Source organism: Chlorocebus sabaeus, chromosome 7, assembly GCF_047675955.1.
Source record: "Chlorocebus sabaeus isolate Y175 chromosome 7, mChlSab1.0.hap1, whole genome shotgun sequence".
NCBI classification, from domain to species: Eukaryota; Metazoa; Chordata; class Mammalia; order Primates; family Cercopithecidae; genus Chlorocebus; species Chlorocebus sabaeus.
In genome coordinates this window covers 61,878,158-61,899,956 of record NC_132910.1, presented here as the reverse complement: position 1 = coordinate 61,899,956, position 21,799 = coordinate 61,878,158, and the positions used below count along the sequence as shown (strand labels likewise).

General features: G+C 40.1%; 1 pseudogene; it reads left to right on the top strand.

Moving 5' to 3' along the window:
* The first annotated feature begins 4,806 nt into the window (after positions 1–4,806).
* On the top strand, positions 4,807–5,561 carry LOC103236118 (large ribosomal subunit protein uL30-like 1 pseudogene; annotated as a pseudogene).
* Positions 5,562–21,799: the final 16,238 nt, after the last annotated feature.

Sequence of the window (21,799 nt, the reverse complement as noted above, 5' to 3'; positions counted from 1 at the left end):
GTTTGCCTGATGTAGTTCCCAGTTTGACTTTTCCCTTGGCTTAGTGATTTTGGGGTCCCAAGATTAATTTTCCCTTCACAGTACAAAGTCCAAATGCAGGAGATCAATGAATTAGGAAAGCCACAATTAAAGTAACTGGTGAACCAAGTACGAGCTGGACTGGAGAAGTTCCACTGACAAAGGGTACCTATCTGGAACAGCCTTTTCTATAGACTGATGGGGCATTTAGAGCACGAATGAGTGACTTGGAGTTTTGCCTCCAAACTCCAGCTAGTGGTAGTGTGAACCCTACTACCACTGACAAACTTTTCTGATATTGACTCCCAACCTGACTAGAAATGAAGGGTATTTCTCATTCTTAGATTTTTCCATCAGGACACTCTACAAATTTCGTTTGGAAGTCTAAGATCATTTGTCACACTCTTTGGACATCAAGCTCTGTCTGTTTCCACCTGAGTGGTTGGGACTTACCTGGCTTGGGCTGTGACTAGACTGCTTCATCCTGTTGCAGTTGAGTGATACATGCAAAGAGTCAGAAATGTGACAAAACTTCCAAGAACAGGAGAGGGCATATCACGTCTTGTAAATCATGAAGTCTGTGAGTAAAAGTCTTTGTACATCATGTTCTGAATATAGATATTTTTGGAATCTCAGAGGTGGTCATTTAGATCAAATCAAAGTAGAGTTGACCTTCAAATATCATGGGTTTGAACTGTGTATGTTCACTTGTATGTGGTGCCTCCGCCACCCATGAGACAGCAAGAGCAACCTCTCCTCTTCCTCCTCCTCAGCCTACTCAACACAAACACGATGAGGATGAAGACCTTTGTGATGATCCACTTCCACTTACTGAATAGAAAATGTATTTTCTCTTCCTTATGATTTTCTTAATAACATTTTCTTTTCTCTAACTTACTTTATTATCAGAATACAGTATTTAATACATACACCATATAAAATATGTATTAATTGGCTATGTATGTTATCAATAAGGTTTCCAGTCAATAGCAGGCTACCAATAGTTAGGTTTTTGGGAAGTCAAAACTTAGACTCAGATTTTCAACTGCACAGCGGTTGGCATCCCTAATCCTCACGTTGTTCAAGGGTCAATTGTACTATTTTTTGCCTAAAGTAGTTATGTAAAAACTACCAGCAAAAATTTTATCGGAGTTGGTGGTTGTGGATCCATGATATAAGAAGATATTCACGAAGGATCTGAGCAAATCCAGGTATGAGAGCTCCGTAATAGATTATTCAGAGAAATTAGGGAATATTCTTAGTAGACGTCCTGAAGGACAACTACACGTGGACTCTTCCTTTTCATGTGTGTAACTAACTCCCTCACTCAGTGCATATGGACTTTCATCGACTTTTTGGAAGGAAGGATATATCTCAGCACCCATTTTCCCTTCCTAAGAGCACCTTTATTTCACATACGGGAATTATTTCTCCCAGGGATAAGCAGTCTTGGTGGCACTAAATGTGATCGGGACCTTTGCCTTTCCCCAGCAAAGAGTGTGTGATTTCATTTGGCACAATAGGAACTTCTCTCCTGGTACTTTGAATTGCCAGCAAGCTGAATTAAGATAAGGAAGACAACTTTTGAGCTTTTCATTCTAAAGAGAAGCCCAGAGTGGATCCTGCTGGCTAGATATCTGGTAGCTATTCTAAGACTTGTCTTGGTTCTTTGGTTGTCTAACCTCCCATCCACTCTGAGAGTTACTACAAAACTCCTGCTGGTTCTTGTTAACTGCAACAAAAAGAATCTCAATTGATATGCCCTCTGCAAAGTAGTATACAATAAAGGCATGGCTGATGTCTGCTCTTGGACTGACTTGGTTTGTGATTCTGAGAAACTAGATTAGCCTCACTGAGCCTTAGCATCTTCACCTGTAGAATGAGAAACAAAACCCTCCTTCCAGGTTGTCAATGGAATTAAATGGGTATTTATGTGAAAGCCTCCTAGCTTACCTGCAAAGAAAATCTGTGAATTTCCATGTCAAAGTGGTTCATTAACAATGAAAAATTAGGCTGGGCGTGGTGGCTTATGTCTGTAATCCCAGCACTTTGGGAGGCCAAGGCAGGTGGATCACAATGTCAGGAGTTTGAGCCCAGCCTGGCCAACATGGGGAAACCCCGTCTCTACTAAAAATACAAAAGTTAGCTGGGCACGGTAGCACGTGCCTGTAATCCCGGCTGCTTGGGAGGCTGAGGCAGGAGAATCACTTGAACCAAGGAGTCAGAGGTTGCAGTGAGCCAAAATCGCGCCACTGCACTCCAGCCTGGTGGCAGAGGAAGACTCAGTCTCAAAAAACAAAACAAACTATGAAAAATTGGTCATTTGGCTAACGATGCCAAGACGGAGTGTCTTGGTAATCATTTAAAATCAGAGATTTTGTAAGAAAGTTATACTTAATAGTCAAAATACATTTCCCCCTTATTACTGTGCTTGGCAGAGGTCAGAATTAGATTTTCGTGGGTATATTAATCCTAACAATACTTCTTCTTTGTTGGCAATAAAGGTAACAAAGTTTCCTATATGAATATTTAAGAAAAGGGCTTGGCATGGTGGCTTTGGGAGATGAGGCAGGAGGATTGCTTGAGGTCAGGAGTTTGAAACCAGCCTGGACAACACAGTGAGACCCTGTGTCTATAAAAAATTTTAAAAATTAGCCAAACATGGTGGTGCATACCTGTAGTCCCAGCTCCTTGGGAGGCTGAGGCAGGAGGATTGCATGAGCTCTGGAGTTCCAGGCTGCAGTGAGCTATGATCACACCACTGCACTCCATCCTGGGTGATAGAGTGAGATCCTGTTGAAAGAAGAAAGGAAGGAAGGAAAGAAGGAAGGAAGGAAGGAAGGAAGGAAGGAAGGAAGGAAGGAAGGAAGGAAGGAAGGAAGGAAGGAAGGAAGGACGGACATCTCTGTTTACAATGCTGCTTTACATAAATGTTACTTTCCCATCTGAAATAAGGAATAGACAATACTGGTTTACCAAAAAAAAATTTTTTTCAGCACTCATATCTCACAGAACTGGCCTTTTCGTGGAACAATTAGAATCGTACCTGGAAGGTTGCACTGTCTCTGGCTTACCAGTGCTTTGTTTGGGTTAATATGCTGCAGGAGCTTCAAATCATACATGAATTCTTGCTGTTGACGAGGAAAGTAAGAAAGCAAGTTGGCTTCTTTTGATCACTCTCCTAAAAGTGAGAATTTTAAAGTCATGCATTGATGTAACAGTAAATTTTTAAAACAAAGAACAGTAAAAAGTATCCTATAAAGGGACCAACTCTGTGCTAGATAACATAGAGTAGTGGGTCATGGAGCCTGGTTGTGCCCTGCCCCACCTCTGCTCCCACTCCATCAAGCAGGAGGAGAAGAGCATGATATAAAACTGGCCTTCTTTACCTGTGATCCACCTGGACTGAGTGAGCACATTTATTTACGAAAATGTTGGCAGTGGGGCAGTTCCAGCCAGGCGCAGTGGCTCACACATGTAATCCCAGCACTTTGGGAGGCCAAGGCGGGCAGATCATGAGGTCAAAAGAGCAAGACCTTCCTGGCCAACATGGTGAAACCCCATCTCCACTAAAAATACAAAAATAGTAGCTGGGCATGGTGGCACGCGCCTGTAGTCTTGGCTACTTGGGAGGCTGAAGCAGGAGCAATTGCTCGAACCCAGGAGGCAAAGGTTGCAGTGAACCAAGATCGCAGCACTGCACTGCAGCCAGGCAACAGAGCGAGACTCCGAAGAAAGAAAGAAGGAAGGAAGGAAGGAAGGAAGGAAGGAAGGAAGGAAGGAAGGAAGGAAGGAAGGAAAAAGAAAGAAAGAGAGAGAGAGAGAGAGAGAGAGAAGAAAGAAAGAAAGAAAGAAAGAAAGAAAGAAAGAAAGAAAGAAAGAAAGAAAGAAAGAAAGAAAGAAAGAAAGAAAGAAAGAAAAGAAAAAAAGGAAGGAAGGAAGGAAGGAAGGAAGGAAGGAAGGAAGGAAGGAAGGAAGGAAGGAAGGAAGGAAGGAAGGGTGTGCAAACTGAACAGTCCATAGGTCCTGGCCAAAGGGGAAAAAATGGAAAAGCCCAACTACTGCTTTAAGGCAACGTTTTTCAAAGTGTCATGTGAGATTTATTCTGCAACCAAATCATCTTGAAACTGTATTTTTTTTAAAAAGTGTGTATGTGCAATTCACCTTGATTCAAGGAACCAGAATCTCTGCTACTAAGACCTTAAGAGACTCTTCTGCTGAACTCAAGTTTAAGAAACACTGACCTGGGGACCTCAGAAATCTAATTTCTTGCCTTCTCCAATCTACCTTCTAGTCAAGAGAAAACTAGAAGAAACAATGCATTTAGTAAATAATTATAGATTCAGTGTTATGGGAGCTAAAATGCGAGAGAGAATTCTGGATGGAAAGGGATGCTCAAGAGACTCTTATTAATTGCAAAAATATGTTTTCCCCCAATAATACAAGTCTCACTTAGTGGTCATCACCTGGCCACTGGAAGCCACCACAGAACATTTTCCACCATAAACAGCATTGATCAGCACAGTGATTTTTGAAATTTGAATTATCTATGAGCATTTTAAACATAAAAAGATATGAAGTCCTTCCTGAAAAGTCAGATCGGCAATAATTGGTTGTCACTGAGTAGTAGACGCCCCCTTTAGATGGGTATTTGGAGTTCATTTTACAATATCCCCAACATTCTTTCTTCTCTCCAGTAGGATGAAAGTGTCACTTGACATTTACCAATAAGCTTATGCTGGTTTTGTTGCTGTTTGATTAAGAAGAAAGTAAAAGAGCAACACTAGAAAGATGGTGGAGCAAGAGCAAAGAAAAACTCCTTTGGTTCCAGAAAATCTCCTGAAAAAGAGGAAGGCTTATCAAGCCCTCAGAGACACCCAGGCGAAGCAGGCAATTTGGCAAAGAAGGAGCAGAGGAAAGGAAAAAGACTCAGATTTAAACGACTGGAATCATTCCTACATGATTCCTGGCAGCAGAAACGTGACGAGGTGTGTCTCAGATGACTAGAAATGAAACCTCAAGCCTTGGAATTGCCAGATAAACATTCCTTGGCCTTTGTTGGACACATAGAAAGTATCAATAGCATGAGTTTACTGGTGCAGAGAACCATTGCAAGACTTCGCCTAAAGAAAATTTTTAGTGGTGTCTTTGTAAAAGTTACCCCCTAGAACCTAAAAGTGCTGCATATAGTGGAACGTTACGTGACCTGGGGATTTCCAAATCTGGAGTGTGTCCGGGAACTCATTTTGAAACATGGACAATCTGAGGTAAAGAATAAGACCATCCCTCTGACACACAACACAGTGATTGAGGAGCACCTGGGGAAGTTTGGCGTCATTTGCTTGGAAGACCTCATTGATGAAATTGCCTTCCCAGGGAAGCATTTCCAGGAGATTTCATGGTTCTTGCCCCCTTACCACCTCTCAGTGGCCCATCATGCTAACCAAAATAGAGTGGGCTTCCTCAAGGAGATGGGCACACCTGGCTATCGGGGTGAACACATCAATCAGCTCATCCACCAGCTGAACTAGACCCAGGTGCCAAACTGCAGTACATTTTTATCAATGAAGAGGAAGCATGTGTTTTTGTGTTTGGGGGGAAAATTTTTATTGAGTATCTTCAGAGATTATTTCCTGCTTTAAATTCAAAAACTGGAAAGGAAGGGTCAAAGGAAAGACAATAGCTGGCCAGCTGTGGTGGCACACATCTGTAATCCCAGCACTTTGAGAGGCCGAGGCAGGTGGATCACCAGAGGTTGGGAGTTCGAGACTAACCTGAGCAACATGGAGAAACCCTGCCTGTACTAAAAATACAAAAATTAGCCAGGTGTGGTGGAGCATGCCTGTAATCCTAGCTACTCGGGAGGCTGAGGCAGGAGAATCGCTTGAACCCAGGAGGCAGAGGTTGCAGTGAGCCAAGATCGTGCCACTGCACTCCAGACCAGGCACCAGGAGTGAAACTCTGTCAGAAAAAAAAAAAAAAGAAGAAGAAGAAGACAGTAGCTTATGTTCATGGCAAGCACCTCTCTTCACAGTCCAGTTCCAAGGAAAAATTCCAGCATTTTCTGCATTGGCTGCCACCTCATCTGAAATCAGTGCATTCCATGGAAGAAGGTATCCTGCTTTGTTGCATCTTCTATCCCAGGGTTTAATGTTGGTAAATGAGTAACTCTAGCTTTTGTGCAAGGCTCCCTAAGACTCCTGCAGCAGTCAACCAAGCCCAGGGACATAACTGAATCTGGAGATTCCTAGGGCCTTGTTTTGAAAAAGACTTGAAATATATATAGGGAGAAAAGCACAAAAATAAATATTCACTTGTCTCTGCAAAAAAAAAAAGAGGAAGAAGAAGAAGAAAGTAAAAGATTATCATTCTAGGGTTCTCATTCATTACCCGCATGGCCCTGCCCCTGGAAGCATTTGAGTCTGAAAACTCTAGCAATGTTGAAGGAACCCCTAATCCCAGCCGTCCTGACCCCACTCTTTGCAAAATCTAGACAGATGAGGTTGCTTTATCAGAAACCTAGGCTTTCCATTTTGTATAACTTTGCCCAAGCAGCATTCTTTATCAAAACTCTTGGAGTGCAATTCAGAGGAGGCATTTGAATACATAAAATCATCTAGTCAACAGAGGGGGAAAACACTACCTCTAAAAATGTCTTCCAGCATGTTGAAAAAGCACTCAATTTGGGGGCAACAAAGCCAAGCCAATACTGACTACACAAACAATAGGGTACTTCCTTTCAGATCAAGTAAGACATGCATACATAGGAAACTTTCAAAATAGGGTTTTCACAATCTGCTAGTGAAATAATTTATGAAGTATACATAACATTTTACATTTTATAAAATGACATTACACTACTCCTTTCCATGTTCACAGCAACCCTGTGGAGGTTATGTTATTATCTCATCGTGTAGATTAGGACTCTTCTATTTAGTAGTGAACTGATTTATGTAAGGTCAAATGGTACTAACCACTACTAACCAGCAAAGCTGGAGTCAGACATAGTTCTTTTGACCTAAATGTATTAGTCCCTCCATTACAAAACAACCACATTCCATTATTTGCCTTTCACTATAATTTCAGAAATATATTCATAAAAATAAATCCAGAAGGGATATAGCACTGCAAATCATACTAACCATCAAGAGACATCTCACATCCCAGACACTCAGATCTTTATTTCCCCCAAACAAAATGGAGAAATAAAAAGATAACTACTTTAAACAATTCTTCCTGTTCAGGTTTTAAAAGCAATGTTTTTGTTTTTATGTTCTAGATGATTAGTCAAGATATTTACTAGAGGCAATGAAAGGTCATGGAACTATTTATGCTACAGTCAAGTTCATTGAAAATTTCAACAAGAAAGTGTGTATGGACATAGTCTATTAGAGCTGAAAGAGATTCTAAAATTGTGTAACTTGATTCTCTTATTTCTACATGAGGATGCAGAGCCCAGAAAAATGGCATTACTTCTAAAGCTGATGTGTAAACCCCCAATCTCCAAAACCCTAAGAGTGTACATTTCTCATTAAATTTATTTCTGAGTTCATCTTTTTTGTTCATATTGTAACTGTGATCTTCTCCCCCTTCATATTTTCTGTTTGGGAAGCGATTTCTTCTGTAATAATTGGCCTGTTAGAGTTTATTTCTTTTCTGGTGTTCATCTTTGTATAAGAGTTATCGTTAAGTACTATATGGTAACTTGGTGGCAGTGAAACCACCACTCAAACCAAAATCTAGGGCCCTGTCCATAACATGTTACAAATGAAGATACAGTCCTCTTCATCCAATCTCTCCACACCACTTCATACACAATCTCTCCTTATGCCAAATCTTATATTTAGTCTTGCTGCCCTCTATATATGGGTTTATTGCATCTGTGTGTGCTCCTATAAAGTTTGCATGTGTGTCTGATAAAACCATTGGATTGGGAGGCCGAGGCGGGCGGATCACGAGGCCAGGAGATCGAGACCATCCTGGCTAACACAGTGAAACCCCGTCCCTAATAAAAACACAAAAAATTAGCCGGGTGTGGTGGCAGGCGCCTGTAGTCCCAGCTATTCGGGAGGCTGAGGCAGGAGAATGGCGTGATCCTGGGAGGCAGAGCTTACAGTGAGCCGAGATTGCACCACTGCACTCCAGCCTGGGCGACAGAGACTCCATCTCAAAAAATAAAAAAATAAAAAAACCATTGGATTAAGAATATTCACTCTTTAGTTTTTGTTTTGTTTTGTTTTGCTCATCTCTTTTCTTCTTCTCACACTCTAACAATGATGTCTTCAAACAGTAATTAACTTTCTGCTTTTCTCTCTAGCAACTCTTTTTTTCACAGACTAGAGTCCCTCAGGCTTCAAACTCCAGAACCTTCACCTCTTACCTGGATTCCAGTGATGCTATAGTAGATTTCTAATCTCTGCCCACCTCTAATGACAACATCTTAATTGCTTTTGTACTTGGACATTGTTCTTTGAATTCACAATTTTTAAAGTTAGTAGTTACATAAGCAGAATATGCATGTACAACAAAAGAAAGAAAGTAACTAAATATATACTCTAAAGAAATCAAGGTGGCCAGGCGCGGTGACTCACACTTGTAATCCCAGCACTTTGGGAGGCCGAGGCGGGTGGATCACAAGGTCAGGAGTTTGAGACCAGCCTGGTCAAGATGGTGAAACTCCATCTCTACTAAAAATTCAAAAATTAGCCAGGCATGGTGGTGGGTGCCTGTAATCCCAGCTACTCAGGAGACTGAGGCAGGAGAACCACTTGAACCCGGGAGACGGAGGTTGCAGTGAGCCAAGATCGTGCCACTGCACTGCAGCCTGGGCAACAAGAGTGAGACTCCATCTCCAAAAAAAAAAAAAAAAAAAAAAAAAAAAATCAAGGTTTGGCTAGGAAAAGGTAAATAGCAGAGATAATATTTAGGTTGGAGGAAGAACCTCATGGAGAAGAGCCACCATTCCAGATACAGATAACAGAAATCTGGACTTTTACACGACAGACAATTATTTTTACTTTATCTAAGCTACTGTTACTTGAGCTCTTTCTATTACTTATCTCTGAACCTAATTATTGCTAAAATGTTGGCTTCTGTGGGCCATAAAATAATAATGGCTAACATGAATGGCTTATTTATTAGTTTCCAAGACAGGTGTGAAGAACTGAACATCTATTACCTCATTTAATCTTCATACAACTCTCTGAGTTGGTTGCCACTCTTATTCTCACTTTAGATAAAGATTTTTCTTTTAAAGCACCTGGTTCAGGGTCCTAGAGTCGGAAAGTGATTGAGCTGGGATTCCATCTTAACCACATCTCCATTCTTCTTTCTCTCACAGATACTTCAAAACAACATATAGACTGCTATGTTATGAAATTATAAACCACTAATCTGTTAGATAAACTGACTTTCTAAAAGACTTTCTAATTACTTTATTTCAGTTACTGAAGGATCCAGTGAAAAGGACAAAGATCTTTTCACTCAGGGCCCAGATGCAGCCGTAGCAGGGTTTTCTTTCCCTTACCTACTGAATTTAAAAACATTCTGGCCTGAGCACTTTTTGTAACTGGTCCTTCAGATGTAAATAGCAGTGTTTACCCTCTTGTATCACATAAAGATGCTGAGAGAATTTGTTTTATGGTTCAGAGAAGTATTGAAGCACAACTTTTCAATGCTTAAGGTAATTTTTACCAGTGAGGAATTGCTTCTGTCTATTTGCAATGTGACCTGACTACGGTGGTCTATAAATTAGGGCTGTTTATTATTAGTGGCAAAAAAGGAACTCATCCCAGCTGAATCAGGCCCTTTTAAGGAGATTTCCAGGAAGCCCCATCCAATGACATGCCTCATACATCTTATTGATTGTCCACCTATAAATGCCAGGAAAGTTTAGAAATGCAGCTTGGTATATGGCTATCATTAGCCTGGTATATGGCTGTCCCAAATACAATCTGTTGCTAAGGTAGAGAGGGAGGAGAGACTGGGAAGGCAACTAGCAGTCTCAGCCAAAAGAATAACCGCCATGGGTAGAGCACACAGACACTTCACTGTTGACTCTGCTTACCCTACATATAGACCTTCACAGGAGTGTAGATGGTTTCAACCAACATGCAACACAACACACTTTTATCTTTTGAAGGTCAGCGTATCAGGCAGAGAATAAGAGAGTGAAGACCCTGGAAGATGCTGGAATGTCTGCCTCCAGTTTAGGAGATGATGGGCTCTTTTATTCATCTAGTTGGACTTCTTTTGAGTATTAATTGGGGTAACAGTTTTGTTATTAGAAAAGGGAACTTTTTCACCTTGGTTCCGATGCTGCACTGAAAACCTGACATTTTTATTCTTTTTAGATAGCCCTACTGAAAGCAACACAAGGAAAATACTTAGCATGTAAATCCCTTTCTTTTTCATCTGAAAATAACATCAGTTATTGCATCATCTGAAAAGAAGGTATCTCTTGAAGTTAATCAATGGCATTGCCTTTGAATATTCAATTCCTGTTAACACAGAATTTGAAACTTCAGTTGAGTTGTATTAGTTAATGATTATCAGGCCTACAAAATGACCTTCTATAACCTGTCATCTGGGAAAATAGAAACAAAGGGATCTTTCCAGTAATTGCAGTTACTGGAATTATTTAATATATGCTTAGAATTGAAAAAATTTAAATATGTTAAAAATGACAATATGCAAATTTAGATGATTAAAATGATGCTGTTGCATCCATAATATGGGCTTATCATTAACTTTTGTAAGCTTTAATGCCATTAGGTTAGATAAATTAAAAATCCCTCTAGAAGTCAAGCCTTCCTTACATTTGGCCATCAATCAAGTGCTTCCTGCTGAGTTCTCTGTCTTGGAAACAGACATCAGCCTTCTCCCCGGTATCCAGGCCAGACGCATGTTAACAGAATAACCAAATTCTGTAAAATATTTAAAGAAGTTTACTTTGAGCCAATATGAGTGACCATGCCCCAGGGTACAGCCTCAAGCTATTCTGAAAAAGTGTAACCAAGGCAGTCAGGGTACCGTTTTGCTTTATGCATTTTAGGAAGACAAGAATTGTAAGTAAATTCATAAATCAGTACGTGGAAGGTATAAATGGGTTCAGCCTAAAGAAGCAAGATATGTTGAAGTTGGGAGGTGGGAGAAGAGGTGAGGGGTTGGGTGAGGGGGCTTACAGGTGATAGGTGGATTCAAAGGTTTTCTCATTGGCAATTGGTTGAAAGAGTTAGACTTAGTCTAAAGATTTGAAGTCTGTAGAAAGAAATGTTTGAGTTAAGATAAGGGGGGGTTGTGGAGACCAAGGTTCTAACAAAATAATAACGTACATGAAGACTCCAGATAGCAGCCTTCAGAGAGAATAGATGGTAAATGTCTCTCTTCAGACTTTTAAGGTGTCAGACTCTCATTTCATCTCTCCTAGATCCAGGAAAGACCTAGAAAGGGAAGTTCTGGCTGCATTAATGAAGATTCTTTACAGATGCAGGTTTCCTCCACAAGACATGGCTTTGCAGGCCATTTCAAAATATGTCAAAGAAATATATTCAGGGGTAAAATATTTTCATTGCCTTCAGGGTGTGCTATCCGTCTTGTGATGCTATACCAGAGTCAGGTTGGAATTTGATATCTTATTGACACAAAGAGTCTGTTTCGTCAGTCTTATGATCACCATTTCAATGTTAATGCTGGTCAATTGTGCCTAAACCCCAAAAGGAAGAGGGTATGACTTCCATTTTCATCATGGATGGAATGCAGTTTTTCAGATTTTCCTGGGGTCCCCTTGACCAAGAGGGGGTCATTTCAGTTGGTGGGAAGGCTAAGGATTTTATTTCTGGTTAACAAGCCTGAAAACCAACCTAGACTGTTCCCTTTCTCTCGTGCCCACCCCCATCTAGCTAGTTATTTTGTCCTGAGCATTCCACCTTTCTGGTACTAATTGCATCTGCTCTGTACTTTCCTTTTCCAGGCTGCTGTTCTGGTTAAGGCCTTGTCATCTCTTATCTGACAATGTTTCAGCAAGAGTCTATGATGGGGTCCCACTGCTCACAATTTCAACTCATTCAATCCAATCAAATCCTCTAGAGTTCCAGAGATATTTCTAAATTACAAATCTGAACTTGTCACTACTCTCTTGTTGAAAATCCTTTATAGCTCTACAATTTTCAGGATAAAGTTCAGTCTCCTTGGCTTAGCATTTGAGGCCCTTTTTGGCCTTGCTTTTGCCTGTCACTCTAATCTTATCCCTGTCACACCCTTATTCACATCCTTGCTCCAACCTCACTGAACAACTATTTACTCCCTACGTATGACATGCTGTTTACTACCTCCATGACATTTCAGTTCCGTTCCCTCTAGAATTCCGCCGGAATCCCTTCCATTCTCTTCCTCAATTCTTCAGCATCTTTGTCTTGTCCTTCCAAACTGCTCAAGTGCTACCCTTCAAAGAAGCCCTCTTTTCCTACCTGTCTCATTTAGCCACCCAGCCTCTGTGCTTCTAAATCACCCCGCATACCTCTAGAAGTAAGTCACTCTACTTGACCTCTTGAAACCCCTTCATGTACTTGGGTCTCACCACTAATAAAGAGCTCCTGGAGGACAGGAGCAATTTTTTTTTCTTTTATATTCCTACAGCCCAGCACAGTGTCTGTCATAGAGTGGATGCTGAATAAAACTTTGGTAAGCAACATAAGGGAAGAATCACAGAGTTTGGAATATTAAGCAGTATCAGTTTTTGAAAGTACCCATAATAGCATACTCAAAAACAAACAAACAAACAAACAGCCACCTCCCAGCCACCTTTCACTCATCTCTTACTGTTTGAGACTAATGCTGACATAGTGAAGAGCACATCCTCGTTCTCAACAGTTCTACTGGGGGAAAAAAATGAAGCACCTTTTTTAACCTTTTGATTACATTTAAAACACAGAAGACCTTGAACAGGAATGGAAATTACCCAACACAAGTGCTGCTCCTCCCTTCTCACATTTACGGGAGACATAACTATGACAGCACGCTATTCTCTGAGATCTCAGAACCAGTCTCCTATCAGCCCACGAGACAGCCACAACTACTCAGTCAGCATGTGCTCTCCCTGAACTGGATTAATAGGTATGTGTGACATAGAAACCCAAAACTATTGGAGGGGAGACGGGGAGCAGGTTAGCACATGGGTCCCTCTAGACTGGGACAGTGGAAGTGTCCCTTCCATCTTCAGAATGTCTCCCCTGTTCCTTCCGGGGAATGTCCTTGCCCACTCCAAACACAGGGCTTGGATGGATGCTGCCTTTTCTCATAGGCAGGCAGTGGGCACGAGACTAAACGTGACTTAATTTTAAACCTTTTCTGCTATTTTAAAACTCAACACTGATAGTGACACTAATAGTGTTGAGTTTTAAAATAGCAGAGGTAAAGTGAAATGGATATAATCTAGTAGTAGTATTAGGTTGGTGCAAAAGTAATGCGGTTTTTGTCATTACTTTCAATGGCATTAAATGCCATTAATGGCATTGCCATTGCTTCAAATTTGCCATTACTTCTAATCTGCCATTACTTTTAGTGGCAAAACGGCAATTAGTTTTTCACCAACCTAATATAATCAAGTCATTGTGTAGTAGTATAATCGAGGAGAGTGAGGCTCAGGAACCGTTGGTCACCATTTTTACCTCCATGTTGACGAATCAATCTGCCACAAGAAAGAAACCAGGTGCGATAAAGAGCAGGTCTTGAAGGTTATTGGTGATCAAGACCCTAAGCCTCAAAGCAGCATCACATGTCAGCTCTTCCCACAGATAGTGGCTTGTCCTAAAATCTCTCCAATATGCCTCTGCTGACCTTAAACTGATGCAAGTTAGTTATCTGTAACTTGTAACCCAAAGAATTCTGACTAATTCAAAACTGTAATACCTAGGACTTTGATATTCATAGAATTTAGCAAGACTTAGCCAAGAATTTGTGGCTTTAAAGCTGTTACGAGAAGTGTTGTAAAACATTGGCAAACAACATAATTTACCCTTTGCTGCTTTAAGCTAATAAAACAGTGACGGATACGTTAATATTTTTACATTTGATTATTACAAAACTCTTTTATCTTTTCTGGGAAGCACTAGGGTGAAGTGGGATAAAACCCTATACTAGGAGTCAGGTCCCTTAGAGTCCATTTCTGTCCTACCACTAATTAGTTACGCAATCATTTAGCCCAGCCAGTCTTCAGCCATGCATGTTTTTAAAGCAAGCACAAGACTTCAATGTACAAGATTTTGAAAATATTTGGCAAACGTCAGATTAATGTCTTTAGAATACTTGAATAAAAGAAAGATGAATATTTCAGCAGAAAACAAATAAAAGATGTGAACAGGCAATTCACAAAAAGATGTAAATGGTTAATAGAGCCTTGAAATAGGCTTAACCACATTGATCACCAAAGACATACCAGTTCAAACAAAAGAGGTATAATTTTCTGACTTCCACATCACCAAAGACTTAAAAGATACACAATTTCTAATATTGTTGAAAGCATTTGGGATCAAGAATTCTCATACCTTGATCTTACAGGATTTCTACAGGCAATGTGAAAAGGCATAGTAATATTTTATTGTGTATTCCCTTTAGCCCAGCAATCCCACTATGGATAATTTATTCTAGGGAAATACAAAAACAAGTGTGCAAAGATGTCTGTACAAGTTCTGAACATTGAAGTGTATCACGGCAGTGTTTATTATGTATAAAAGTAAGAATAACATAAATTTCCATCAATCAGGTATTGGCAAAACAAAATCACAGGAAATCCAATCAGTAGAACATTGCACAATTTTGTCAAAGGGAAGAGTTAGATCTACATGCCTACAATAGTGGTAACCCTAGAAAAGTGTTTGGTACTGGGTATGTGCTCAATAAATAGTTGTTAAATGAGTGAATTATTTTTAAAAGGTGTCAGATATTATAACACATTAAAATATTAAGAGTTAGAACATAATCCTATTTCTCTAAAACAAAAATGAGTTGTTTGTGTACATGCACAAACATTTTTAGGAGAAGATATGTAAGGTTTTGTGGTGGTTATGTTCCAGAGGTTTGACAGGGAAAATTTCACTTTCTATTTAATACACAATTTAATACAAAAAATTTGCTTCTTTTTACAGTGAGTATATATTGCTCTTATTTATGAGTTTATTAATTGTACAACTAATATATGAATACAGTCTCATATTTTAAATATTAAGCTATATAATGTAATTACACTCTCTTGACAAACCTCCAATTCCAGTCCCCTTTCCAGAAATAAGACTATTGACAGCATATTCTTCTAGACCTATTTATATGTGTTTAACCACACTTGTTTAGTTTTAATGGGTGCTATTTTTCCCCTTAAATTATATCATACTGTGTGTATTACTCAACTACTTTCTGGTTTTATTTAACAATATGTCTTAGGAGTCTTTACATGTAAGATATAGAGGAGTATCTTACTCTTTTTTAACTGAAGCATGACATTCAAAACTATAGTTGTACCCTAAAATTATGTAACTATTATTTTATTGATAGAAATTCAGGTATTTTGTTTTGTTTTTCAGACTTGGCCTAATTAAAACATTGGTGCAGTTAAAATTTTTGAATAAGACTTCTTACACACATTTCCTAGCTGTTCTTTAAATAGGTATCTGGGAATTGATTTGCTTAGTCGGTATAATACCCATTAAAATTCTTAATAATTTTGAATAGGCACTGCCCAAATGCAACCAAAACAACTTTCACTTACACCAACAGTATGTATTTTCTATACACTGCTGTGATACACAATAGTTTATTTTTTCTGATCCTCTCCCTTCCCCACCCTCCCGCCTTGAGTAGGACCCAGTGTGCGTTGTTCCCCTCTATGTGTCCATGTGTTCTCATTGTTTAGCTCCCACTTATAAGTAAAAACATGGTATTTTGTTTTGTTCCTGCGTTAGTTTGCTAAGGATAATGGCCTCCAGCTCCATTCATGCTTCTGCAAAGGACATGATCTCAGTGTTTTTTATGGCTGCATAGTATTCCATGGTGTATATATACTAGAGATTTTCTTTATCCAGTCTTCCATTGATGGGTATTTAGGTTGATTCCATGTCTTTGCTATTGTGAAAAGTGCTGCAGTGAACATGTGGATGCATGTATCTTTACAATGGAATGATTCATACTCATTTGAGTATATATCCAGTAATGGAATTGTCAGGTCAAATGGTACTTCTGTCTTTAGCTCTTTGAGTAATTGCCACATTGTTTTCCACAATAGTGGAACTAATTTACATTCCCACCAGCAGTGCATAAGCATTCCCTTTTCTCTGCAACCTCACCAGCATCTGTTTTTTTCTGTTGTTGTTTTCTTGGTTTTTTTTTTTTTTTTCCTACTTTTTAGTAGTAGTCATTCTGACTGATGTGAGATGGTATCTCATTGTGGTTTTGATTTGCATTTCTCTAATGATCAATGATACTGAGCTTTTTACATATGCTGTTGGCTGCATGTATGATTTCTTTTGAAAAGTGTCTGTTCATGTCCTTTGACCTTTTTTAATGGTTTTTTTCCCCTTGTAAATTTGTTTAAGTTCCTTATATATACTAGGTATAAGTATATATTACTCCTTATATATACTAAGGATAAGACCTTTCTTAGATGTAGAATTTGCAAATATTTTCTCCCATTCTGTGGGTTGTCTGTTTACTCTGTTGATAGTTTCTTTTACTGCAGCTCTTTAGTACAATTAGATCCCATTTGTCAATTTTTGCTTTTGTTGCAATTGCTTTTGCTATCTTCATCATGAAATTTTTGCCCATTCGATAGTTTCTTTTTTTACGCAGTTTCTTTTTTTACGCAGTAAAAGAAACTATCGAATGGGCAAAAATTTCATGATGAAGATAGCTCTTTAGTTTATTAGATCCCATTTGTCAATTTTTGCTTTTGTTGCAATTGCTTTTGATGTCTTCATCATGAAATATTTACCAGTTTCTACGTCCAGAATGATACTGCTTAGGTTGTCTTCCAGGGTTTTTTGTTTTGGGTTTTACATTTAAGTCCTTAATCCATCTTGAGTTGATTTTTGTGTATGGTATAAGGAAGGCATCCAGTTTCAATCTTCTGTGTATGCAGAAGCATACTATTTATTGAATCCCAGCACCATTTATTGAATAAGAAATCCTTTCCCCATTGCTTTTCTCTTCATTAGTCTGGCTAGTAATCTATCTATTTTATTAATTTTTTCAGAAAAACAAACTCCTGGGTCCATTGATCTTTTGCATAGTTTTCACATCTCAATCTCTTTCAGTTCAGCTCTCATTTTGGTTATTTCTTATCTTCTGCTAGCATTGGGATTGGTTTGCCCTTGCTTCTCTAGTTCTTTCTGTTGTGATGTTAGGTTTTTAAATTGAGATATTTCTAACTTTTTCATATGAGTGTTTAGTGCTATGAATTTCCTTCTTAATATTGCCTTAACTGTGTCCCAAAGATCCTGGTATGTTGTATCGTTGTTCTCAGTTTCAAAGGACTTCTTGATTTGTGCCTTAATTTCATTATTTACCCAAAAGCCATTCAGGAGCAGCTTGTTTAATTTCCATGTACTTGTATGGTTTTGAGCAATTTTCTTAGTCTTTGTTTCTGTTTTTATTGCACTGTGGTCCAAGAGAGTGGCTGGTATGATTTCAGTTCTTTTGCATTTACTGGGGATTTTTTTATGTCCAATTGTCTGGTTATCTTTAGAGTATGTGCCATGACGTGGTGAGAAAAATGTATATTTTGGTGCTTATGGTTGTAGAATTCTGTGGATGTCAATCAGGTCCAATTAGTCCAGTGTTGAGTTCAGGTCCTGAATATCTTTGCTAATTTTCTGCCTTGGTGATCTGTCTCATACTGTCACTGGGGTGTTGAAGTCTCTCAATATTATTGTGTGGGAGCCTAAGACTCTTCGAAGGCCTCTAAGAACTTGCTTTATGAATCTGGGTGCTCCTTTGTTGGGTGCATATATATTTAGGACAGTTAGGTCTTCTTGTTGAGTTGAATTTCTTACCACTACGTAATGACCTTCTTTGTGCTTTCTGTGATCTTTGTTGGTTTAAAGTCTGTTTTGTCTGAAATTAGGATTGCAACCCCTGCTTTTTTTCTGATTTCCATTTGCTTGGTAGATTTTTCTTCATCTCTTTATTTTGAGCCTCTGGGTATTGTTGCATGAGAGATGTGTCTCTTGAAAACAGCATACCATTGAGTCTTTCTTCTTTACCCAGCCTGCAGCTCTGTGCCTTTCAACTGGACATTTAGCCCATTTATGTTGAGAATTAGTATTGATATGTGTGGATTGATCCTGTCATCATGCTGTTAGCTGGCTGTTTTGCAGACTTGTTTGTGTAGTTGCTTTATAGTGTCACTGGTTGGTGTACTTAAGTGTGTTAGTGTAGTGGCTGCTAACAATCTTTCCTTTCCATATTTAAAACTTCCTTCAGGAGCTCTTGTAAAGCAAGTCTGGTGGTAACAAATTCCCTCCACATTTGCTTGTCTGAAAAGGATCTTATTTCTCCTTCGCTTATAAAGCTTAGTATGGCCAGATATGAAATTCTTGGTTGGAAATTCTTTTCTTTAAGAATGTTGACTACGGCCAGGTGCGGTGGCTCACGCCTGTAATCCCAGCACTTTCTGGGAGGCCAAGGGGAGCAGATCATAAGGTCAGGAGTTTGAGACCAACCTGGCCAATATGGTGAAACCCTGTCTCTACTAAAAATTCAAAAACTGGCTGGGTGTGGTGGTGGGCACCTGTAGTGCCAGCTACTTGGGAGGCTGAGGCAAGAGAATCGTTTGAACCTGGGAGGCAGAGGTTGCAGTCAGCCGAGATTGCACCACTGCACTCCAGCCTGGGTGACAGAGTGAGACTCTGTCTCAAAAAAAAAAAAAAAAAAAAAAAAGAATGTTGACTATAAGCCCCCAATCTCTTCTGGCTTGCAGGGTTTTTGCTGAGAGATCTGCTGTTAGTTTTATGGGCTTCTTTTTGTAGGTAACCTGTCTTTCTTTCTAGTTGCCTTTATCATTTTTTTCTTTCATTTCAACTTTGGAGAATCTAATGATTACGTGTGTTGGGGATGATCTTCTTGTGAAGTATTTTGTGTAGTTGAGGTTGGGGAGTCTTTGCATTTCCTGAATTTGGATCTTGACCTCTCTAGCTAGATTGGGGAAGTTGTCATGCATGGTATACTGAAATATGTTTTCCAAGTTGTTTCCATTGTCCCTATCTTTCAGGGATGCCAATGAGTCACAGATTTGGTCTCTTTACATAATCTCATATTTCTCAGAGGTTTCTTTATTTCCTTTTTATTCTTTTTTCTTTATTCTTGTCTGACTGTTTTATTTTAGAAATCCAGTCTTCAAGCTCTGAGATTCCTCTGTTTGATCTATTCTGCTGTGATTGCATTATAAAATTCTTGTAGTGTTTTTTTCTTCTCTATCAGGTCAGTTATATTGCTTTCTAGACTGGCTATTTTGTCTGTCAGCTCCTGTATAATTTTACTATGACTCTTAGCTTCCTTGGATTGGGTTTCAATGTTCTCCTGAATCTCAATGATCTTCATTCCTATCCATATTCTGAAATCTATTTCTGTTATTTCAGCCATCTCAGCCCAGCTTAGAACCCTTGCTGGAGAATTAGTGCAGTTGCTTGGAGGAAAGAAGGTTTCCTGCCTTCCTGAGTTGTCAGAGTTTTTGTGCTCATTCTTTCTCATGTTTGTGGGCTGATGTTCCTTCAATCTTTGAAGTTGCTGTACTTTCGATGGGTTGGTTTTTTTTTTTTTTCCTTTTATTGTATTTGGGTGTTTGACTGTGATATAAGGTGGGTTCATTTGGCAGGTTTCCTTTCTCGAAGACTTTACAAGGGGAAAGCCTCAGCTCAAGATTCCTGGACTGCATGGTCTAACTCTGGGAGTAGAATCTGCCTCTTATTGTTCTCTGACCCCTTATATTTGAGAATGGGCTGCACCGGAGGGTCTGAGGTGCTCTCACACTGCTAGTCACAACACTTCCATGAGTGTTGCCAGCCAAATCTCTTTATAGGGTGATAGCAGCAGAATCCATCCTCATTCACCCATACCAGTGGCAGTGGCAGTGGCAGCATGGCAGGGTGCATGCTAGTCACCTGTGGCAGAGTACTAGCAAGTGCCAGGGCAAGAGCCTCCATGTGAGCATTTGCATCAGTGGTTGTGGCATTCACAGCATTCACAGCAGTGGCAGTGTTTGCAGCATTTGCAGCATTCGCAGTGGTGGCAGCACAGCATGGGGGTGTTGCTCTCGCCCAGTGTCTGTGTGTATATTCCCATCAGTGGTGGTGTTAGCACAGGAGTGGGGTGCTGTTGGATGGGGGTTGCTCAGCTGTTCTCTGTGCCTAGATTTGCACTGTGGCAATGTCAGCACACGGACGGGGCACTGGCAGGGGAGAGTGCACTCATGCTGGCAGCAGTTGCATAACAGGGAGTAAGGGGCATGCAGACCCACAGGTTGGCAGAAAAGGGGAAGTGAGGACCACCCATGCACACACATGCTGGCAAACTGATGTGGGGGGTGGCTGCGGACAAGTGCATGTAGGCAAAGCAGCACAGGGGAGGCTGAAAGGTGGGGGGTGGGGCATGGGCAGCCTGGCACATGTTCATGTGGGCCATTGTGCTGGAGCTCTCTGCTGGTCAGACATTGTCTGCCAGCACAGGCACTGTCATGCAGGCCCCAGGGGGTACCTCCCCTCTGGGCTGCACTGCAAGGAGGTGCATCCAGGCTGGGGCCTCAGGAGAGGCCAGCAGACTGAAGGATGCTCAGCTCAGACCAGCTCCCTCTCATGGGCAGCTTCATCCTGCAGAGTTCATGTCGGACAGTTCTTCATAAAGTCTCGTCCGGGAGCAAGTTGAGCCTAGGGGAACAAGCATTCCTGCTCATGCTCCACTACAGATGTTCCCGCACCAAAGCCTCTGGGCTCTGCATTGGCTGGAGTTCTGCCCCTATCACTTCTCTAAGCAGCTCTCCCTGTCAATGCAAGTGTCTGTAGTGGTCATGGGCTTTCCTTCTGCTGGGATTCCAGGCCTGTGGCAAGAGTGGGCTGTTCCTTGCCTATTCAATTAACCCATTCCCTCAGAGTCACTGGGGCCAGGAACAAGTCATGGTATGCGTGGTAGCCCCACACATGTTTCTCAGCTTCCTTCCCCTTCAGCCCTGCTTCTGTATCTTTCCTCCATCTGCTCTCAATGCCTTCCCTCTGAAGATCTGCTAGGGGTCCTGCCAGTCCTCCTGGTGCCCCAGTTCATTGGTGGCAGCTGTTCCTCCTGGCACCATCTAGCTGGCCATCTTGCTCCTCAATGTATTGATTTTGTCATATTTTAAGAGGGCTTGTCTCTCCTAATTTTAGAAAAACAGATATATTTTATCACTTTTACAATTTTGACTTTAAATTTACATCATTATTCCTTCAGGAATTTATTTTTTGTAAATGGTTATAAGTTAAGTAAAAAACATTGATAGTTAATTGTCCCTATAAAAATAAATTCAATAAAAATTGAGTTGACATCATGTTTCTATTGAGTTTAAATGCCACTTTTAAAATAAATTTTCGTATCTACCTGGGTAGATTTTGATATGTGACCATGTTTTTATTTCATCTGTTTATGTATTCCTGCAAAAATACCATACTATTTTGGGTATTATTACACTAAGTTTTGATATCTCATTGGGCAAGCCTTCCCTTTCATTTTAAAATAACATTGTCTATTTTTATCCATTTTTCTTTTCCAG